At 39.3% G+C, this 22202-nt stretch overlaps 1 protein-coding gene across 2 annotated transcripts in view; it reads left to right on the forward strand.

Annotated features, from left to right (window-relative positions):
- CPNE4 (copine 4) overlaps window positions 1–22202 on the forward strand; it is a 577619-nt gene that overhangs the window by 490739 nt on the left and 64678 nt on the right. The gene's annotated exons all lie outside the window — the stretch shown is intronic.

Raw genomic sequence — 22202 nt, forward strand, 5'->3', positions numbered from 1 at the left:
ATTGGTGCAAAGGAAACAGTCAAAAAAACAAAAAAGCAACCCATGTAATAGGAGAATATGTTTATAAATGACACTACAGACAAAGGGCTGATATCCAAGATCTATAAAGAACTCCTCAAACTCAACACACACAAAGCAGATAATCACATTAAAAAGTGGGCAGAAGACATGAACAGACACTTCTCCAAAGAAGACATATAAATGGCCAACAGACACATGAAAAAATGTTCATCATCACTAGCCATCAGGGAGATTAAGAAATTAAAAATGGAGCTGCCCTAGGACCCTGCAATTGCACTACTGGATATTTACCCCAAAGATACAGATGTAGTGAAAAGAAGGGTCACATGCACCCCAATGTTCATATAGCAGCAATGGCCACAGTTACCAAACTGGAAAGAATCAAGATGCACTTCAGCAGACAAATGGATAAAGATATGGTCCGTGTATACTATGGAGTATTATGCCTCCATCGGAAAGGATAAATACCCAACTTTTGTATCAACATGGACAAAACTGGAGGAGATTATGCTGAGGGAAATAAGTCAAGCAGAGAGAGTCAGTCATCATATGGTTTCACTTACTTGTGGAGCATAAGGAATAACACAAAGGACATTGGGAGATGGAGAGAAGTGAGTTGGAGGAAATCAGAGGGGGAGACAAACCATGAGAGACTGCGGACTCTGAGAAACAAACGGAGGGTTTTGGAAGGGAGGGGGTGTGGAGGGTTGGGTTAGCCTAGTGGTGGGTATTAAGGAGGGCACATATTATATGGAGCACTGGTGTGGTGCATAAACAATGAATTTTGGAATACATACAAAAAATTTAAATTAAATTTAATTTTAAAAATAAAAATAAAAATAAAAATTGGTGGACTACTCTAGGATCAGTTCAAAAGTGATTGTGTCTAAATCATTTGTTAAGACAGTTTGATAAAGTTAGGAGCCTTTCATTCATGATAGGGACTAAATTATTTAAGAACCACCAAGTTTTCTGAGAATTATAAATTCAGTCCTTTGATAATCTATTTTATTGGTTTTTTTTTAATTTTTTATTTTTTATAAACATATATTTTTATCCCCAGGGGTACAGGTCTGTGAATCACCAGGTTTACACACATCACAGCACTCACCAAAGCACATACCCTCCCCAATGTCTATAATCCCACCCTCTTCTCCCAAACCCCCGATAATCTATTTTAAATGGGAAAATGTTGCCAGATTCAAGTTTGAAAGAAATCATAGAATATGCTAATGACATTTCTTCAACAGAAATCATACAAAAGTGTTTTAAAAATCTAAATTCAGGGGCACCTGGGTGGCTCAGTGGGTTAAGCTGCTGCCTTCGGCTCAGGTCATGATCTCAGGGTCCTGGGATCGAGTCCCACATCAGGCTCTCTGCTCAGCAGGGGGCCTTCTTCCCTTCCTCTCTTTCTGCCTGCCTTTCCGCCTACTTGTGATCTCTCTCTGTCAAATAAATAAATAAAATCTTAAAAAAAAATCTAAATTCATTTTTGATCCTGAGTAATGTCACCCATTAAAGAGCTATCATTATCATGTTTTACAAAAGTTATATATCAGTTTAAAATTTTGAAGTTTACAAGTTCATATGTGACTGTGTTTGAATACTATTTGATGTATTGTCAAGTTCATGTTTCCAGATACTTTTAAGTGTTTGGTAATTTCCTCTCCCAAGAGAAAGAACACGCACTCCCTTGATTTTCTGCTTAGGATGATTTCAGTTTATGAAGTAATGATACAAAACCAAGGAATAGTCTTTCTTAAACCATAGTTAGAAATTTTTTAAACCTTAGTCTCACTTGAATTCAGAAAGAACAGTGTTACCTTCTTTTTTTAACTTTATAATTTTTTATTATGTTATGTTTATTATATTATGTTATGTTATGTTAGTCCATACAGTACATCATTTGATTCTGATGTAGTGTTCCATGATTCTTTGTTTGCATATAACACCCAGAGCTTCATGCAATCCATGACCTCCTTAATACCCATTACCGAGTTCACCCATCCTCCCATCCTCCTCCCCTTTAAAACCCTCAGTTTGATTCCTAGAGTCCATAGTCTTTCATGGTTCATCTCCCCCTCAGATTCTGCCCCCCTTCATTTTTCCCTTCCTTATACCAATTAGAATGGCAAAAATTAACAAGATAAGAAACAACATATGTTGGAGAGGTTGTGGAGAAAGGGGCTCTCTTGCACTGTTGGTGGGAATACAAGTTGGTGCAGCCACTTTGGGAAACAGTGCAGAGGTTCCTCAAAAAGTTAAAAACAGAACTTCCTATGATCCAGCAATTGCACTACTGGGTATTTACCCCAAAGATACAGATGTAGTGAAAAGAAGGGCCACATGCACCCCAATGTTCATAGCAGTAATGTCCACAATAGCCAGATGGAGGAAGGAGCCAAGATGCCCTTCAACAGACAAATGAATTGAGAAGATGTGGTCCGGTGGAATATTACTCAGTCATCAGAAAGGATGAATAACCAACATTTACATCAACATGGATGGAATTGGAGGAGATTATCCTAAGTGAAATAAGTCAAGCAGAGAAAGAAAATTATCAGGTGGTTTCACTTATTTGTGGAACATAAGGAATAGCATGATTCAGCATTACCTTCCTATTCTTTAGTCTCCCTTCCAGTTATAAGGCATTGTCAGGCTTAAGACTAATAACGAAGGTCAGAGTAGGTTTAAGGTAGAAGTAATCATATTTACCCAATCTAAAACATTCACCTCAAGAATAGAGGTGAGCAAATAAGGACTATGAAATTATTGAATATTACTAGCTCCTTAACTAGAGACCCAGGTTTAATTATCCCTAGAATTCCTTTATTAGCTGAAGTTCAGCCAAATTTCTTTGGAATAATAAGTGAGTTTGATTACTTCCTTCCTCCATTGGTTCTGACAGCTCTACCAAGGGAAATGATCCAAAGTGAAGCATCCTTTCTAATCTGGATTTCCTATGGATAAAGCCTTGGCAAAATGTTTGCCAATCACAACATTCATATCTTCTAAACTTGTTAAGTCAGTTAATGAATGCTCAGTGTATGCAAAGCCAGGAGATTATTAAATGTGTTCCCAATATCTGAGGGATGAATATGCCTGTTGATAGGGAGGATACACTGTGATACCTCAAAAAGAGCAAGATCAAGAATAGAAGGAGTAGGGATACCTGGGTGGCTCAGTTGGTTGGACGACTGCCTTCGGCTCAGGTCATGATCTTGGAGTCCCGGGATTGAGTCCCGCATCTGGTTCCCAGCTCCACGGGGAGTCTGCTTCTCTCTCTGACCTTCTCCTCGCTTGTGCTCTCTCTCACTGTCTCTCTCTCAAATAACTAAATTTTTTAAAAAAGAAGAAGAAGAAGAATAGGAGGAGTAGGAGCGCCTGGGTGGCTCAGTGGGTTAAAGCCTCTGCCTTCGGCTCAAGTCATGATCCCAGAGTCCTGGGATCAAGCCCCGCATCTGGCTCTCTGCTCAGCAGGGAGCCTGCTTCCCTTCCCCTCTCTCTGCCTGCTTCTCTGCCTACTTGTGATCTCTGTCAAATAAATAAATAAAATCTTAGAAAACAAAAAAGGATAGAGGAGTATATTGTTACTAAATTTATCAAGAGTTGTGGTATAATCTGCAACATTAATTGAGGTCAGTGTGGCTAACCATAAAAATCCCCAAATATATCTAAGACCTTAAACATGTGCACATTTTTTAGCCTTACAGTTCTATTTTTTAAAAAAAATTATTATATATAAATTATCATGTATTTTATATTTATAGGTGAAATGTTTAAAATAGATGAAGGCAATATGAACAACATAACAATATATGCAATGGAATTCTCTTCACCCTTTAAAAATAATGTTGCAAAATAGAGTTCCTAGAAAGGGTATGCATGGTGAAGGGGTGAAAAGGGAAGGGTAAAGGCTGAACCAAAATCATCTACAATTGTTTTTTCCTTCCTTCTACTTTCTCTTGGTTTATTCTATCTTTTATTATTATTATTATTATTATTATTATTATTAAATTTGAACATTAGGCTTGTCAGATTTTAATTTTTTTAAATTCAAATATAATGAACATCCAATGTTATATTAGTTTCAGGTATACAATATAATGATACAATAAGTCCATAGAGTTTTTAGCATTTCTTCATTACTAATATAAACATTTAAGCCTTTAGCTCTTAATTGAAGGACCATTTTAATCACATCATACAAATTCTTTTATTTAGTATCTTCATTGTTATCTAGTTCCAACTTATGTTCAATTTCTATTGTTATCTCTTTTTATGAGTGATTTAGATTAGTGAAATTTTTAATTTTTTTTTAATTTGACAGAGTGGGAGACAGTGAGAGAGGGAACACAAGCAGGGGCAGTGGGAGAGGGAGAATCAGGCTTCCCACTGAGCAGGGATCCCAATGTGGAACTCAATCCCAGGACCCTGGGATCACTACCTGAGCCAAAGGAAGATGCTTAATGACTGAGCCACCCAGCTGCCCCTAGTAAAATTTTAAAAATTAGATATATGGAGATGTAGGTTTTTTTTTTAAAGATGTATTTCTTTATTTGAGAGAGAGAAAGCATGAGTGAGAGGGGCAGAGGGAGAGGGAGAGAGAATCTCAAGCAGACTCCCTGCTGAGTGCAGAGCCTGATGCGGGGCTCAATTGCAGGCCCATGAGATCACAAGCTGAACTGAAACCAAGAGTCACACATTTAACAAACTGTACCACCAAAGTGCTCCTGTAGTTGTTTTTTAAAAATCAATTTTTAACTTAGGAGTAGTCATAGAACATGATCTCTCTTATACTGATTTTTTGACTTTTCTGAGGCTCAGTTTAGGACCTAGTCTTAGCTACAGGTCAGTTTTCATTAAGATTTCTTATGCACTAAGAAAAATATGTTTCCTAAGTGGGTTGGCAGTGGGGAGGTGAATGGAATTACTATAGAGGAGCAAGGGTGAAAACAAAGACACCATTTAGGAGGCTATTAGTTTAGATAAGAGATGGTGGCATGGGCCAGGGAGATAGTTGTGAAAGCAATGAGGTCGAGTTGGATTATGGATATATTTTTAAAGTAAAACCACATGATTTCCTAAAGGATTGAATGTGGAGTATGAGAGAAGAATTGCCTGAGTCATTGGAAGAGAGGGATGTCATTGGAAGTAGGGGAGGACCACAGGTGGAGCAAATTTGGGACAGGAGACTGGAATGGAGATATGTGTTAGACACCCAATTGTAGAGTTAGAGTAAACAGGGGAAAGGTCTGAACTGATGACATAAACTTGGGATTAAACTTGGGAATTGGGGGCTTATTGGTGGTTTTTAAAGCCATAAAAAATTGATGAGCTCACTAAAACAATAGTTCTTATCTCAGGCTGACTGGAGTAGATGCTACTGGCACCTAGTAGGTAGAGAGCAGAGATGCTGCTAAACATCCTCTAATGCACAAGATTAGCCCATCACAACAAAGAATTACCTGGTTTAAAATGTCAGTAGTGTTAAGATTGATAAAATTTGACCTAGGACACCAGGATAGCTAGAGAAGAGAATGTGCTCAAGGACTTAGCCTTGGGGCACTCTTTACTAGGTGTTCCAGGAGATGAGGAGAAATAATCAAATGAATCTGAGAGTGTATTAGACATACACCCTCTAGTGATACAGTCTAGTGATACTGGAAGGAAACCAAGAGGGTATCATATACTAAGAAGCCAAGTATGGAAAATCTGTGAAGGAGGAGAAAATTAATGCCAAATGCTGCTGATAGATCAAGAAAGATAGGACTGAAATCATTGGAATTTACCTTGTGGGGTCATTGTCAAGACCCTCACACTGACAAGAACAGTTTTAGCAGAGTGGTGTTGGCAAAAGGCCACTGAGTGGTCTTCGGCAAGGCACTCGGTGTCTCTGAGTTTAGTTTCTTCACTCATAAGATGAAGATAATAATCTACTTGATGGAGTTGAATGAGATAATGTAAATAATGTGTGTAAAACACCTCGCAGAGAACTGATATATAGTAGGCACTCATATAATGTAAGGTCTCCTTCACGACTGTTCCATCCATTTCCGACTTCTCTTCTCCTATACCCCTCCCCCAAACACAAAACTACTGCTTCAGTGCTTTATCATACTCTAGGTACTATTTAACTATTTAACTATTGACTCTCTTGTTAAAACACACTTCATGTTGGGTACCATATCTCAGTTATCCCTTATTATGAACTGAAAAAAAAAATGTGTTAATAATTTAAGTTTTTCTGATTAGGTGATAGACTGAACTGGGAGAGAAATAGTAACAATTTGAAAATATACAGAATCATAATTTCTCATGAAGTTAAATATATTAGGTTGCATTATATATTAAGTTTTTCTACAGTTTTAGAATGGTACAAATCTAAAACAGTAGCTCCATTTGCTAGGTTTATTATTGTTCTGAATATTTTCCCCATATTAAATTGTTATATTCCAAACTCTCAGTTAAAGCCAAAGTCCTCAGAGAGACATGTCAAAGGATGGAGATGGTTGGAAATCTAGACAGGTGGAAATTCACTCTTTAAAACCTTTTATTCTAGAATCTCCCACTCATACTATATTCTTTGGGGACTCAGGAAAATGATTATATATTATCCTAATGATTGCATAGTAACTTTATAAAAACGAATTTAATTTCAAAAGATCAAAGGTAACCAAATTGTGGGAAAAAGCTATCTGAAAACATGTCATTCTGCATTCAATTCTAATTTCTGTAGAACTAGGGGTCGTAGAAGTTCATCCAAGTAATGAGATTTTGTGCTAATTGCTCAGTTAGTCACACAGAGTGAGCTCTTGGTCCACGTGGCTCCTGATTGCTCTGAATGTTCAGAAAGCCAAAGCGGAATTCTTCATGATATAGAACTTCTAGATGTCCTGACTCAGTCCCAAGTGATTCTCAGGCAACTCAATTCTCACATCTGCCAAGTCCTCAAAGAGGGGTTTAATTTGTTACCCTACCTCTGTATCTCCTGGATTTCAGTGAGTCTAAGAAGTGCATTTTGCTTAATTCTAATGTCTCAGAGATCAGGTCACATATCATACAGTCAGTGGCATGTTGCTATAGCTATTGGTCAGCGCTACCTAAAAGAATACTTTATTTCATCTTTCCCTGACGCCGGCCGATGTTGAGCATTTTTTCCTGTGCCTCTTGGCCACTGAATGTCTTCTTTGGAGAAATGTCTGATCATGTCTTCTGCCCATTTCTTTTTTTTTTTTTTTAAGATTTTATATATTTGTCAGAGAGAGAGAGAGAGAGTGAGCACAGGCAGACAGAATGGCAGGCTAGAGGCAGAGGGAGAAGCAGGCTTCCTGCCGAGCAAGGAGCCCGATGTGGGACTCCATCCCAGGATGCTGGGATCATGACCTGAGCCGAAAGCTGCTGCTTAACCAACTGAGCCACCCAGGCGTCCCTCTTCTGCCCATTTCTTGATTGGATTATTTGTGAGTTTGGTAAGTTCTTATAGATTTTTGGATACTAGCCCTTTACCTAATAAGACATTTGCAAATATCTCCTCCCATTCAGGAGGTTGCCTTTTAGTTTTGTTGACTGTTTCTTTTGCTGTGCAAAACCTTTTTATCTTGATGGAGTCCCAGTAGTTCATTTTTGCTTTTGTTTCCCTTCCCTTTGGAGACATGTCTAGTAAGTTGCTTGTGGCCAAGGTCACAGAGGTTGATTCCTGTGTTCTCCTCTAGGATTTTGATGAATTCCTATCTCACATTTAAGTCTTTCATCCATTCTGAGCTTATTTTTTTGTATGGTATAAGACAGTGGTCCAGTTTGGAACAGCTAAAATTAACAACTCAGGAAACAACAGATGTTGGTAAGGATGCAGAGAAAGGGGAACCCTCTTATACTGTTGGTGGAAATGCAAACTGGTGCAGCCAGTCTGGAAAACAGTTTGGAGGTTCCTCAAAAAGTTAAAAATAGGGGTGTCTGGGTGGCTCAGTTAGTTAAGCATCTGCCTTTGGCTCAGGGTCCTGAGATCAAGCCCCACATTGGGCTCCCTGCTCAGCAGGAAGCCAAATTCTCCCTCCATCCCTCCCCCAGCTCATGCTCTCTCTCTCTCTCACAAATAAATAAATAAATTTTTTTAAAAAGTTAAAAATAAAGCCACCCTATGACCCAGCAATTGCATTACTAAGTATTTATCCTAATGATACAAAATAGTGATTCAAAGGGGCACATGCACCCCAATGTTTATAGCAGCAATCTCCAATGTCTTATATAGTCAAAATATCAGAGCCCACATGTTCATCAACAGATGAATGGATAAAGATGTGTTATGTATATACAACAGAATATTACACAGCCATCAAAAAAATGAAATCTTACCATTTGCAACAGTGTGGATAGAACTAGAGGATATTTGTTAAGTGAAATAAGTTAGAGAAAGATAAATACCCTGTGGTTTCACTCATATGTAGAATTTAAGAAACAAAATAGATGAACATAGGAGAAGGGAAGGAAAAATAAAATAAGAGGAAAACAGAGAGGGAGACAAACCATAAAAGACTCTTAACTATAGAAAACAAACTGAAGATTGCTGGAGGGGAGATGGGTGGGGAGAAGAGGTAGCTGGGTGATGGGCATTAAGGAGAACACTTGTAATGTGCACTGGGAGTTGTATGCAGCTGACGAATCACTAAGTGCTACCTCTGAAACTAATAATAGAGTATATGTTAATTAAATGGAATTAAAGTTTAAAAAAAATCTTTAGACGAATACTTTATGATGATGGAAATGTTCTGTATCTGTTCTGCCCAATACAGGCATGGTCCAGCCACATGGCTCTTGTGCACTTGAAATGTGGCTGGTACAACCAAATAAGTGAACTTCTTTTTATTTAATTTTCACGGTTCTAAATTTACATAGCCATATGTGGCTAGTGCTACCACATTGGACAACACAGGCACAAGTTGAATTCTTCCAGAAAGGATTTATGTTTGTTTTTTCCACTCACCTGAAGAACAACCAACTTGAGACTCCCTTAAATTGAATTATTTGCTTAAGGCTTTTTTGGATGTTCTGGTAGTATGATTTCAGACTATAGACCAGAGTGAATACTAACTTTGGCTCAGTTTCTCAGAAGAGGTTTTCCTTTCAACCAGTGGCAAGACTGAGATATGTGAGTGTTACTTCTGTCCATTTCTGCATGATGGGTTTTTTTTTCCCCCATTTGCTCTTACCCTCAAGGGTAACCCTAGAGAGTCCCAGCACTATACAGAGGTCTCCTATTAAACTCTTCATCTTGAATTTTTTTTATTTTCATATAAAAACCTAAAATAATTATGCTTCCTTCAATCAGTAATAACTTAGAGCCAATAAAATATGGTGATGTAATTTCTGATGGGTAGTAGAAGTTTAATAAATGTTTAAAGAGAGAGAAGGGAGGGAAAGCCAAATAGGGCCATACAGTTTGAGTGTTTTTTAAAATAATGGTCCTATGACCTCTTAGATGTTTCAAGGAAGTGGTGGTTAAATACATGCAACTTTTGTTTGAATGGAAGAAGAGAGGAATTGAAGAGGAAATATACATATGAGACCCTGGTAGGGTACAGGGAGAAAGAAATTAGTGTATTGGTCAGAGTCCTGGCAGAAAAGAGGTGGCAAGCCATAGAGGAATGGAATGGCATCTCCTTTGGTCTGGCTTGTTGAACTGGGCTAGATCCCTGTTGCATAGGTGAGATGAGAAGCTAAAGACACTGTTCCATGAACATCTTTGTGAGCTTCTGCGTGCAAGTGCAGCTTTGAGGTTCAGGTAACAATGCAGGACATGAGCAGAAAATTCTTCTCTTTACTTCTTCAAAACTTATTCCTGCTCTGGACCCTGTATCTTGTGGCTTTGAGAACTTTGAAGGCCACTTTCCTCAGTGCAGCTGTCATTCTGGACACCAATGACAGCTCCAGTCATGAGCATCTTTAAGTGACTAAGAAGGGGCTAAGAAGAGTGACTGTGCCCCATGGTGATGAAACTGGAAAGGCTGGTTTCTGAGTACAATCAGAGACTCTCTAAGATACTTGGGTTATAAAGGTGATCTTTATCGGGATCACCTCTGGAAATCTGCAAATGACCAATCATTTCTGCTTGAATTCGTGGAGTTCAGCTCTAGCAACATTTTAGTAATAGTATTTGTGGGACATCACTTCAGTTGAAGAGTAAGAACTGTAAGAACTGGGATATTCAGATCATCGTGGGGTGGGGCAGAAATGAAGAAATTGAGTTAGGTCTTCCCAAAACTGAAACTTAAATTACAGAGAAAAATAACGATAAATATCCCATTTCATCTTATCCATACAGATTTTATCCAGAAGATATAAATAAAAGCTGTTAATTTCTGGAAAGCCATAAATCTATTGGACCCAAGATGTAAAGCTGGGATTGTGCATAGTCCATTTTTGGCCTCTGGATTATTGGACAACAAAAATGAGAGGGGTATTTGGCATTGTAAACAGAGTACCCTGGCTTTGGGTGAGAAACCTTGGGTTTCAGTCAGTTCTGGCAAGGATTTACCACCTTGGTGAATTCACTTCACCTGTCAACCAGTGTCCTTGCCTGAAAATAGGATATGATATACTCTCTGACCTCAAAGAGTTTTTGTGTTATCAAGTGGGAGAATAGGAACCCAGTAAAGTGTTACAGGACTGTAGGGGGATGAATATTCTTTAAATAGGGCCAATCTAAGGCAAGACATTATCCCATTGAAGAAAGAAGAAAGCACAAATGATGTCCAGCTTCTAAAAATTACCCCAAATTAAGAGCTCTACATTCCAGTCTATATCTTTCAACTTAATTGAATCTACTTGGATTTTGTGTTGAACTGAAAATAGAGTAAGCTCTGTCGGTGATAAAGGAGAATGGAAAGAATATGTAAAGTTAATAGGCTTTCTAAAAAATATACCCATTTGTTATTCTAGTTTTGTCTCCTTACTCTACTATTACACTTAAACTGAGGAAGAGACAAGAAGTTCTAGAGGAAGGGAGACCTTTTATTTTCCTATGCAAGAGCAAAATACTTCTCTCCAAGGTGTGACCTTGGAAATGTCTAGGGGCAGCAACAATTCCCAGAAATTTGGGCCCAGGTCTCAGCAGCAGCTAGGATTGTATCCCATGGTTAAAATGAGAGAGCTATCTTCAAAGTCAGATGTAACAATGGGACATGGTCATGGGGCAGAGAGTCTCTGAAAACTTGATAAACCAGATGGAAAGTAATGGCCAGAAAGATGTCTCAAGAAAAAAATGAGAAATTCCAGATGGATCATGATGACACAAAAGACAACAAACTGACATGAAAAATTCAGAAAGACACAGAATAGAGCAAAGGCAGACACCCCAAATTAGGGAGGATGGTGAGAAAGGGGCAGTCCTGCCAGAACTAAAGGTGGTGAACAAATGTTATGACAAATAGAAAGAAAAGGAGCTATACCCTCTTTGTCTTTTATCTACAAAACCGAGGGCACTGTCTAATACCTAGTAGATGCCCATTAACTGTTGAATGAATGTGAAAGCCCGTTAGACAGATTTAGGATACTAGAAACTGGACTTTCTAATTCAACCAACTGATAGCCTAAACTAGCACTTCTCAAGCTTTAATATGCACATAAATCACCAGAGGATCTTTCTTAAACATAGGTTTTGGTTCAGTAGGTGTCGGGTGGGGGCTGAGGGTTTGCATTTCTAACATACTAGTGATCACAATGCTGTCGATCCATAGATACACTGATTCACACCACAATTTGAGTAACAAGGGCCCAGACTCAGCAGCTTGTAACAGCTTTCGATTAAGGCAGAAATCAATTCCAAGAGGGAGGACTGCAAGAAGAAATAAGGAACACATCTTTTAGGAGTAAGAAGGTGAAGTTTGGGCAAGAATGCCAGTTCTTGAGAGGAGTGATTTAGGCAACTTTCCTAGGACAGAAGCTGCTGACAGTCCCATGGCCAGCAGGAGGAAACTGTGATGGCCTAGAATTGTACATGCAGATTAGGTGATGATAGTAATTTGGCAGTTTGTAAAATGGTTTTCCATAAGAGCCATTGTAACTTTTAATAACCTGAATAAAAATCATTACCCAATAATGGACTTTATTTCAGCACACTCCATCTGTCTTGATGCATAAAAATAAAAGTTCAAGGTTTTTGGTTTTTTTTTTTTTTTTTTAGTTTGACTATATTACTACAGTAGAGTTTAGTGATACAGAAAGCTGAATAAAAATAGAGTTGATGATGTGGCAGAAATATAGAAATGGGAACTCCGTAGACAGAATTATCGTATTAACTCCCTAGTCTCCATTAACTACTCAGCCCTTCCTCTATCCTTGTACCTATTATCTTCTATGTAGTATGTGGTCTGGGCTTAAAGCATACTTGTGAATTTGAGCATACTTTCATCTCCTCTAGGTGCCCCTAGGTGTAGCCACCAAGTAACAGGCCAAGATAGTGATGCAGAATCAACCCCAACTTGAGTGTGGGGAGATTATGTTGGAGGACCATCACCAGCACTGTCAGCACCATGGACAGCGGCAACCCTGTGGAGGCGTACTGACTTCACTGTGGCCTTTCAGATAATCTCCACCTCACCATTGTGCACAAGATAGTCATTTCTCACCTGCCCTATCAAGTGCCCACTTTTCCTGCTAATTATGCCCCCTTTCCTTATGTTATAGAACTGTTTCCTAATGTGTGTGTACAGGACACCACATTCCTTTTCCCATAGGCAGGTGCTGCCATATATATTCCTGGAATTTGGCACCTGTATATCAAACAAGTTATTGAAGATGCATATTCAAGAATCATCTCTCATATCATGTCTGAAGGAGTAGGAGGTGGCCTTCAAGTCTTTTAAATGAGGCATGCTTTAGGACAAGAATTGATGTGAACTTATGGCCATGGGTGGTGATCAGCTACTCTAATTTATTGACAAGCTGAGCAAAATCAAGCTGCCACTCTTCCTTATTATATTATAGCAAGTCAAACTCCCTTCATAGGAGCAGATCAACTGCAATCCCTGAGACCAAACTTGGGAGTAAGAAAGTGAAATTACAAGAGGTTCCTGACAGGGGTGAAACCAGATAGTAGACAGCAACCAGACCTAGGGCTGATGCCTACAAATAAGAAACTTTCTCTGAGGTACAAAAAGTCATAATGCATGGGGCTTGGCTTAGGAAGCCAGTTGATTATCTCTGGGGAAAGAGCACATTTAAATATGACACCCAGACACATGTCATTTAATGGTCAAATTTCTAGCAAACATTATCCTAGTTTCCTCAGAATGAGATTTATAGACTACAAGGGTCAATGGGGAAGATTCTCTGAAGCTGGCCATGAGAGCTGCAGTTTCTATAGGATAATGGCCAACAGGACACCTGAGGTGATAACACCAGAGGTGAGAGCAGATGCCCCTAGCAAAGGCATTGAGATGGAGCACTGTCACTGGCAATTACAAGGATCTCATAGTCATAGGAGGGAATTAAGGCTTTTTCTGTCACCTGACAGTTCTAAGTCAGGGTCAATACCATAGACTTTGAACTTGGGTCTTAACTTGACCCCTATGCTGGCTTTTCCTAAGGATCCCACTTGGCCACAAAAACCTTCCTACTCAACATGGAAATAACACAAACTTGATGGCTTAATATGTCACATTTATCTTAGAGTTCTGGAGGTCAGAAATCCAAAATGAATCTCTTAAGTCTAAAATAAAATATAAGCAGAGCTGCATTCCTTCTGGAGGTCTGAGGGGGAGAATCAATTTCCTTGCCTTTTCCAGCTTCTAGAGGCTGCCTGCATTCCTTAACTTATGACCGCTTTCTATCACTCTGACCTCTGCCTCTCTCATCATATCTCCTTCTTTGACATCTGCCTCCCTCTTATAAAGACCTTTGTGATTACATCAACTCCACCTGATAATCCAGGTTAATCTTCCTATCTCAAGATCTAACCATATCTGCAAAGTCCTTATTGCCATGTAAAGTAACATACTCACAGGTTATAGGAATTAGGATGTGGACATCTTTGAAGAAGATTGTTCTGCCTACCATAGGTACCATAGGTAGTATCTTTAGTGAAGGCCAAAAACAAACAAACAAAAAATAGCATTTATGTGGCCTAGAAGTGGCAGGCAACTCTGGACACAAGGGGCTCAGGAGAAAAATGACCCACTGTGCTAAAAAAAAAAAAAAAAAGATTTACAGTAGCACAATGTTGTCAACTTAAAACCTTTACACACTTCCTTACAAACATAATTTCTTGCTCCAAGAAACTCTTTAAATCATTTCATTGCAATATAGCATCATCATTATTTTTTAAATCAACCAATTACTGTAATTTTTGTGTTCTGAAAACAGGGACACGATAGATAGTTGGCTGCTCTCCCAGAAAGCCTTTTATATTCCTTTTCACCTATGAGTTTTATGAAATCATCTTCAACACATTATGCAGCCAGAGCAGTGCACCTGCATGCTGCTATGCTCTGGCCAGAGCTCACACTGGAGCTCTGGCTGGATCTCTCCTTGGATGCTCACACCCAAGGGAACATAGTAGAATGGCCATTTGCTGCTTTTGCCCTACTTGGAGGAGGATTGCACTGTGAGGCTGAAGTTTACAACCCACAGAACGTTGGACATTCTTCTGGGATTGAAGACTTTGCTTTCCTGTAATCAGTCAAGTCCTGTAAATACTACCTCCTTAATCTTTCTCCACTTGCCCTTTCCCCTTCAACCTCATGCCACTTGTCAAGGCAACACAATACACTGCAGAGATTCCCCTGAAATGATCTGATCCTAACAACCACCTAAGATGCATATTAAACATGCAGATTCCCTGGCACCTCACTTGGAAATTCTGATTTGAAGCCTTGGCAGAGGCCTTGGAATCTACGTGTATAACAAACACCCCCTCCCCGCCCCCCGGTCCCACCATGATGTTATTTTTATTCTCAGACAAGGATGGGCAAGACTGACATGATGAAATGATGAAACAAGCTGGGCTTGGAAATCAAGCACACCTTTGTTTGAATATTTTTCAAGCTGGTGAACTTGTGCAAAATACTTAGCTTCTCTGAACCTGTGCAATGAAGAGTGCATAGGTTGTTTGGAGAATTGAATAGGATTTTGTGTGCATTTCACTGTATACAGAGCCCCAGGGTTCAGTAATTGTGAATTATCCTATTTCTTTGAATTTCATGCCTCTCCCTTCAGTACCTGCTGTGTTTTGGTTTTCACAGCTGGGGGATGTTGACTAACTCTGCAAATGTCATAGAATGACAACCAACAACACTTGGTTAATCTCTCTACCAGGACCTCCCCTCCCCTGCCCACCCAGTCATTAACTTCATCGTTTAATTAAATGGGTGTTCAGAGCTCTCCCTGCCATAGGGCCTCCTTCATTTATGAGGAAAATGTCCACAAAGGTTCCACTTTCTTTACCCAGCTGCACAAAGATTGTTAATCTTTCTCACAGCTGTGTCAACCATAGTCGTAGGAAGTGCCTCCAAGAAAAGCTTGACTTTTATTCTACAAGAAAAAGAAGCATGACAAATTTCCTTCCCAGCAGGCTAAGGTTATGAGTGGACCCTAGTCAATGGTCCCTGCTGGCCAGAGTTTTGTCACCACTTACAAGGAAAGACTAGTCTTATAGACGTCGTAGGCAGAAATCAATGGCTCCATAAAATGTTCAGTGGATTTCCCTTGTCAATCTTTCTTATGTTATAAAAATGAATATGCCTTTCTTTCCTTTTCTTTCCTTCTTTCTCTCCTCATCCCTCCCTTTCTTTCTTCCTCCCATCCTTCCTTCCTTCCAAAATGCCTTCTCTAACTCCTCATTCTGACTTAGAACCTTCTCTGTTTCCACAGCATTCTGTCCTCATCTTTATCATAGCAAGTGCTCAATTCTGTCATAACTGTTGGTGCGTTTGCCTGTCTTTCCTCTTTACTACTCTTCTGCCTAACACCTCAACTCCCTACACACACTAAATTATAAGCCTCTGGGAAAACAGGTACCATGCCTTTTTATCTTTGTATCTTTAATCTTTAACAGAGTGTCTGATACATAGTAGTTGCCCAGGAAATAGTGAATGAGTGAATGAATGAATGGCTTCAGTGGTAGTAGGTTAATGTTGGTGTCTCACAGAAGCCTTTGAAGAAGATGGTCACTGTGATTAAGCAAAGGCTCAGAATGGTTTGTTAAGAATCAAATAAAGTTACCACTGTTTAAAGAGATCCTGCTTACAATCCAGTAGAGATTCTGGCTTAATTTGTGGATAATTCCTGTAATTGCAAAGTGTTGCACAAAGAACCAAAGATACAACGAAGACACTGTCCAGGGAATGTGGCATTAGGATGAAGGTGAGGATTATAATAAAGACCAGCATTTCTATTTCAAATTTTAGTTTACAAGTTGTGTTGTTAAGTATATTATCTATGAAGAAGACATAGGTATTAGAAGTCAGAGGATCTGGGTTTCCAAAAAGAGGTCTAGCCTCACTGAGTTTTAGCTTCTTCATCTGTAAAATGAAAATGATACCTCTGCCCATTTCAGAGGGTTGTTGAGAGGCTCAAATGAGACTCTGTATGTGATAGCAGGGAGGCTATTATAAATAGTCCCACAAAATAAGTGATTCAATAGGTTGGTAAGATAAAGTTTTACTGCCTCTGAGCTAAAAGCAAGTAGAGCAAGGCTTTAAAAGCAACACTATCGTAAGTAAATTTTGTGCCATTCATCCTCCTACAGCCTGTTTTCTTATCCTTAAAATTAGAGAGTCAGAGTGAAATGATCCCCAAATTGCCAGTGAATCTAAGATACTAAGATTTCTATGACCAACTAGAGGCAAGGCATGGTGAGTAAATTCCCATTTAATGATACCAGCACTCATCAAAACAGTGCTCTGACCCTATAAATCTACATCACAGAAGTGCAAGGTGAGTATCTGAAGCACACTGTCCTCTTACAGCTGAGCTTGTTGGCAATATGTCTGTGTCCTTATTATCTCCAGGGGACCTGGAACAATTGGCCAAAACCTTACAGAGATTGGTAGAGCTAATTATTTATAGATGTAGCTCATCAAAGGCTGTGCACCTTCCTTTGTGCTAAAGACTGATTTCCCTGACTCTCACTCTTCCTTTCTCTTTTATGTATTGTCCATTCCTTAATTCCTTGCATTTTTATGTGCCTTCAACTCTGATTAATTCAAAGCTGTGAAGATTTTAACTTACTAATCCATCAGTTGGGAGTGATCAGGAGGGAAAGGAAAGAAAGACTATCCCAATTCTGCAAATAGGAATCCTGAGCCCAGAGATCAAAAATCGAGATTGGAGAGTAAGCATCAGCTCTGTGCCAAATCCATCACCAGAGGATTTCCATAGGCGGTTACGTGGGTTAGGCTATTTTTATTAAAAGAAATTTTGTTGACCTTTAGCTTGGGTGAGTTGTGTAAGAATTCACCTTAAAAAGGGAAGAAGAAGAAGAAGATGATGATGATGATGATGATGATTTTGCTACAGACCCAGGATTCCAGGAATAGCTGAACTGCCACTTCTCACAGAGCTTATTAGGTAGCTCAATACTCAATAAATCATTTAGAATTGAGAGCAGTTCTAGTGACTGGGTCATCTGATCCATCTCCAAAGCAGTAAGGATTCACAAATATTGATTCTTATGCACTACAATTATGGCAACTCAGCTATTCTTCCTTTACCCATCAGCTACTATTCTCAAAACCAACTCCTTCTTTCTTTTCCTCTGTCTCAAGTTCTGTCTCAAGTTCTCAGTTTGTCCCTTTGTCTGTGATAAGCAAAAACTCCAAACCAGGTCATCCATAGAGACCTAACCAACCTACAGACTGGCCATCTTTAGACAAGGTGCCCACTTCAGGGGAGGATGGGCATGAGGCACCATTATGGCAAGTTATATGAAGACAAAACCTCAGAAGAGGAACATGGGAATAGATGTTCTGAAGCTATCCTGTTCAGTAAAGGGTTCAAAGTGCTGTAACAGAGGCTGAGATGCCTATATAAACCAAATTTTCTTTCCTAGAAGTAACTATGATTTATATATTTAAAAAAAATCCAATTTAAAAAGCAAAGATTTTGAGAATTCCTTTATGTACCATTTCATTATTTTTTTTTAACTTTTTATTTTTTATAAACATATATTTTTATCCCCAGGGGTACAGGTCTGTGAATCACCAGGTTTACACACTTCACAGCACTCACCAAAGCACATACCCTCCCCAATGTCCATAATCCCACCCCCTTCTCCCAAACCCCCTCCCCCCAGCAACCCTCAGTTTGTTTTGTGAGATTAAGAGTCACTTATGGTTTGTCTCCCTCCCAATCCCTAAAATTCACTCTATACCACTCTCTTCTTTGATTAAGGATCAGTCAATTAGTGAGGTTCTTAATGTGCTAAAATACAACTTTAATTTATCAAAATTTAGTGGTCATGTAAATTCTAAGGATCACTAATTGAACAAAACGAAGCACACATGTTCAAGATTGTGTTATGTTTAACTAGAAATATTGCCATGGTGTTATTTTCTGTGATTAACTGTTGCAGAGCTGATTGCATTAGATTTATTCCAGGTGACCTGGGCTTTTGTGATGAGCTGGAGATCTCAACTATTTACATCTTTGTTGTAGGAAAATAATGTTCTGAGTTCTAAACATTCAACTGACAGTAGGAACTCCCAGAGTATAATCATTTCTAAATTGGAAATTAATGCAGTTTTATTCCAGAAATCTTATATCAAGCATCTTAGAAGCAGCCACTTGCAGCAAATATCTTTTTCTAAAGATATTACTTGTTTATTTGACAGAGAGAGACACAGTGAGCGAGAGAACACAAGCAGGGGCCATGGGAGGAGGAGAAGCAGGTTTCCCACAGAGCAGGGAGTCTGATGCAGGGCTGGATCCCAGGACCCTGGGATCAGGACCTGGGCTGAAGGCAGACGCTTAACAACTGAGCCACCCAGGCACACCAGCAAATATTTTTAAAAGAGCTCTGTGTATGTGCTTTGGTGAGTGCTGTGAAGTGTGTAAACCTGGTGATTCACAGACCTGTACCCCTGGGGATAAAAATATATGTTTATAAAATAAAAAATTAAAAAAAAAATTTGATACAGGGACTAAAAACATAAAAAAAAAAGCGCTCTGTTTATCACAGCCATCTTATGACAGTTTTATTCTTTCCATATCTTGGGAAGTGGTGTAAATATGAGGGAAAAGGAATTGTATATTTATCTAAGACAGTGGTTTTCAAACTATGGTCACAGAACTAGCACACTGCCATGGACAGAGAATTAGTTACAAGTACAAACCCTGAAGCCTTACCCCCAAATCCACTGAATCAGGAACTTTGCAGATGACGCCCAGAAATCTGTGTTTTAACAAGACTTCTGGGAGCTTCTTGTGCCAACTAAAGTACTTCTTTGAGCTTCAGAAACCCCAGGAACTCCATTTCCCATGAGAATAATGCTGTATCCCCATGACTTGGTTAGGAACAAGAGGCTGTATTATATTCCTCGTTACTTCTAAGTGGGGGTTAAATCTGAGAGGAAGCCCAAAGTAAGGATGAATGCCATCAGTGGACACTGGACCTGTGTAACTATTCTCTGTTCCCTTCTGTTTCAGCAGGCTGCTGCTGCCTGCTGTTTCTAAGCTCCTTCAATTTCCTGCATGGAATTTCCTCCTACTTCCTTTCTGTCAACCCAAACTCCATTATTTCCTTCCAAATTCCATATTCCCTCTTAGTTACTTTCATCAGGTATTTATCTAGCACTTAATTTTTTCCTGGAACAAGTTACAAAGGCAAATAAGACCTCATCCTTGTTCTCATGTGCCAGGAGAGCACACAACAGATCGCTCTTCTCCTTTGCTTTTACTCAGACCTTTCTTATAGTTATCAAGAAATCATCACCCAACTTCACTTTGGTTTTAGGTTACTTTCAGTGTATGTGGATCTTCCCTACTAGATGGCAAGCTCCTGGAGGGCAGTGGCCCATGTTTTAAACTCACATTGTGTACGGCATGTTTCCTGGCAGCCTACAGAGTACATGTTGGAGGCATGCTATTGGGTTGAATGAATAAGATTATGAATGAAACAATAGATATGTACAGAATGGAATCTATAATTTCATAGCAAGTTTCTATCTGTATTTTCTTCCTCTGCCCTTTGATCCATCCTTACCCACCAACCTAGGATATAAAACCAATACAATCCTAATGGCAACTCATTTGAAAAAAAGTATGTTCATGTTTCTCTATACTGGACTGGAAAGAAATCTAAACAAGTGTTAGGCCAACTACCAGGTCAAATGCCAATCCACAGAACTCTTCATTAAGTTTAAAAATAAATCTTGAATATTGTGCCTTATTTTCCCCTTGCTTTTAGATGGGCTTTGAAAAAAAAAAAAAAAGTTGTAGAATCCTGACTCAGGGCCAGAAGGACCAATTGGATGCCATTAGTTAGTAAAATTGCAAAAGAACTTGCCAAATGAATGATTCGTACATGACCAGAGAGACACAGAGGAGAGCAGTGGTCTGTTTAGCAGTGATTATGTAGCCAAATCTTTCAATCGAACTAGATTACATGCCAAGCTGAGTTCTTTAAGAGCAGCTGTCTATTGCTTTCAAATTCTCTTTGACTCACATGTCAAAGCAATATTTAGGTCTATAAAGCACATACCTGCTTGCCAAGGTGATTGTTTGCAAATTTGAATAACAATATATTAGTAGGTCCATGTTTGCTTATTTGTTCACCTTTTCATAGATCAAAGCTCCAGAGAGTCTCTTAAAAGCTAAGCTTCTAAGTAAGGACAGAATGAGAAGAAGGCAAGGTTCCTGTAGCTCTCTTAGAAACTCATGTTGGGGAAATCATCATCAACCTCATCATTTTAACCATAGGGTATTGGGCTCTTCAGTCATCAGGAGACTTTGATATTTGCTACCTGATCATGTGGCTTTAGAGACATACAAAACTAGAAAGACTTATCATGGGAAACACATGGCTTTCTAAAAAGGATAGGTGGGAAGAAGAGAGAGAGAATGATAATTTCTGTGAATGAAGTAATTTCTTGTGATCTCATTGTGAGATCCTGATAGTCTTTTCAAGGTGGCAAAAAAAAAAAAGATACCTTTTTTTAAATAAAGATACCTTTTTTTAATAAAATAACACTCAGAATCACTAAGGCTGTCAGTAGGAGGGAGAATCTCAGGCTAAGGAAAAGCAGCTGAATTAAAAACCCACACTTCCTACGAGCATTCACTGATTAGTAGTCTCAGATGTGCTCTGGCCTCCAGATAACCCAGCTTCTGATTTAACTCTGACCCTATCATGGACACATGGTTCTCTTTTGGTGAGGTGGTGGCCCAGCTATGACAAGGCCACACCATTCAAATCAACTGTCACTGAAAGGAAGTTGAAAACAAAGAAAATAAACCCAAGACGTACTATTACATGGAAATTATCTGGTTTACAAGATAATGACTCATTCTCCAGGGCTCAGAGTCCTACTCCAATGGATAAGGTGATGATCTGCCGGTAGTTGTTTCCCTTCTAGCATTCACCCATCAGTATGTACTAGATATATGTGCATCCTGCACATCAGACTTGAAAACAATAGGAAATAGGTTTGAATCTTGACTATATTGCACCTCTGCTCTATGGACAGTGACCATCTAGGATGCCGGATTGAGGGGGTTCCAAGATTTTATCCCAATGTCATGAGGAAAGTATAATGACTGGTGATATCTGCAATGGATGGGGATAAGAGCATGGGCAGGGACTATGGGAGGGATGGGTGATAATGCCTATGCTGGGTATTTGCCAGCATGGTGCAGACCTAAGAGGGTGATTCCAAGAGACAGGTACAGAATTTTCTTTCTTTGACTGCTCTAACGATCTGACTCTTTTTCCATGGCTGATACTTGAAATAATGCCTTCCCACTTCAGGGAAGACCCCCTGACCACAAGGTCTTTTTTTTTTTTTTTTTTTTTTTTTTTTTTTGAAAGAGAGAGAGAGACAGAGATAGCAAGAGAAAGCACGAGTGGGGAGGAGAGGGAGAAGCAGGCCCCCTGCTGAGCAGGGAGTCCAACATAGGGCTCCATCCAGGACCCCAGGATCATGAACTGAGCAGAAGGCAGACACCCAACCCACCGAACCACCTGGGCG

The sequence above is a fragment of the Mustela nivalis genome, assembly GCF_964662115.1.
Source record: "Mustela nivalis genome assembly, chromosome: 1".
Classification (NCBI taxonomy): domain Eukaryota; kingdom Metazoa; phylum Chordata; class Mammalia; order Carnivora; family Mustelidae; genus Mustela; species Mustela nivalis.